The following is a 1,669-nucleotide window of genomic DNA, read 5'->3' on the forward strand; positions in this document are numbered from 1 at the left end:
AACAGAGAAGAAGAAAGGAAATGTGGTCGGGATAACCTGGCAGAGTAGCAGGTGTGTGTGGGCGGGGGGGTGTAGGTTGGGGGCACGGGGGGCAGAGGAGGATTGGGGGATGGAGCACAGGATTCAAGCCAACAGGCAGTTGTAGGAAGTGAGACACTAGCCACGTGGGTCCTATGGACACCGTCTAGACTAGAGCATGCTTCGTAGATCCTGACTGTCAGCAAGTGTCAAATGCTGCAGGGTGAAGAGACATTTTCTCTTTCATTACTGTTTGGCCCTTTTAGTAAAGCTGGTTGTCTGTGCTGTGAAGGTGAAAAGCAGCCACAGCTCCAATTGGCCATGGTCCTTGGGAGTGGGTGGGAGGTGGGATGGTGGGGTGGGCAGGACATGTGTGGCCGCTGGGGTCGGGGTGAAGGTACCAAGCATCTCCTTCCCCTCCACCCCCCAGGCCCAGGTGAAGGACTACATGCGCGAACTGGATGACATTGACATGCACGCCTCCGGCGAGGAGATCCTGGCGCAGAACAAGTAGAATGAGAAGAAGCTGAAGAGCATCCAGGGTGAGCAGGCCTGACATAGTGCCACGTTGGCTCCTGGCGTCCACACCCAGCCACGCCTGCCAGTGGGAAAGCAGAAAAGCCCATCAGCTGCACCACGAACAGGCGGAGCCATTTCCCTCCTGTTTCTTGATCCAAGGGGATACTCAGGGTCGCTGCTCCACGGGGCCCGCTTTGGGCAGAGCTAAAAACAAGCCAGGGGAACTCCAGGAATTAATTGGGGGTGGTTCTTTTTTGTTGTTTTTGTTTTTTCTTTTTGCCCACACGGTGCCTGGCTCCCACTCAGCCCTGCGTCGCTTCCGTTTTCAGACGTTTATGTATGACTGCAACACTGGGCTTCCTATAGAGAGATCTGCTGTCAGGAGGAAAGGAGCCCAGAGAGGAAACAAAATGATCAGAGGGAATCATTAATCGGCTGCTTCCCCCATGTCCCCTACTGGGGATGTAGCCTACAATTGGGCATGTGCCCTGACTGGGAATCAAACCATGACCTCCTGCTTCATAGGTTGATGCTCAACGACTGAGCAACACCGGCCAGCTAAATGTTACTCTTTTTAAAGCCTGGGGCGAGAAGAAAGGCTGATGGAGCCCTGGCAGCAGCTTTGAAGATGTTTGATGGTGCGGCTTTCACAGACCCCTCTACAACCCTGCCCACCACTCCCCACCCCTCCTGCGTTCTGATCTGCTGAACTTGAGGCTGCCTCCTCTCATCCCTTGTTCTGGGCAGAGTGCCTTTCCACTTACAATCGTTAATCGAGATAAATTACTCCATTTCCTGTTTTAAATTGACACCCAAAACCTGGTAACTCTGAGAATGTGCCCAGTTCGCTTACACATTGTACGTTCATTGAAATTAAACACAGTGCATTCGTCTTGACTTTAACACAAAAATATTAACATTATGGGTTTGAGTTTTGTCATCTTTATTCTTAGTCCTGACCCTTCCTACGTTGACATTTGTCTCTCACTCAGAGCCCAATTTTGCCACCTGAGGAAAGACAAGGAGGCTATCCCCTGTGTGATGCTGGCAGACTGGCAACAAGGGCTGGGACCAGTAGCCACTTCCCATAAGGTCGGCAGGGGCTGTTGGCATGGAGTGGAGGGGCCTGTGC

Source organism: Myotis davidii, unplaced genomic scaffold, assembly GCF_000327345.1.
Source record: "Myotis davidii unplaced genomic scaffold, ASM32734v1 scaffold1855, whole genome shotgun sequence".
In the NCBI taxonomy this organism is placed as follows: Eukaryota; Metazoa; Chordata; class Mammalia; order Chiroptera; family Vespertilionidae; genus Myotis; species Myotis davidii.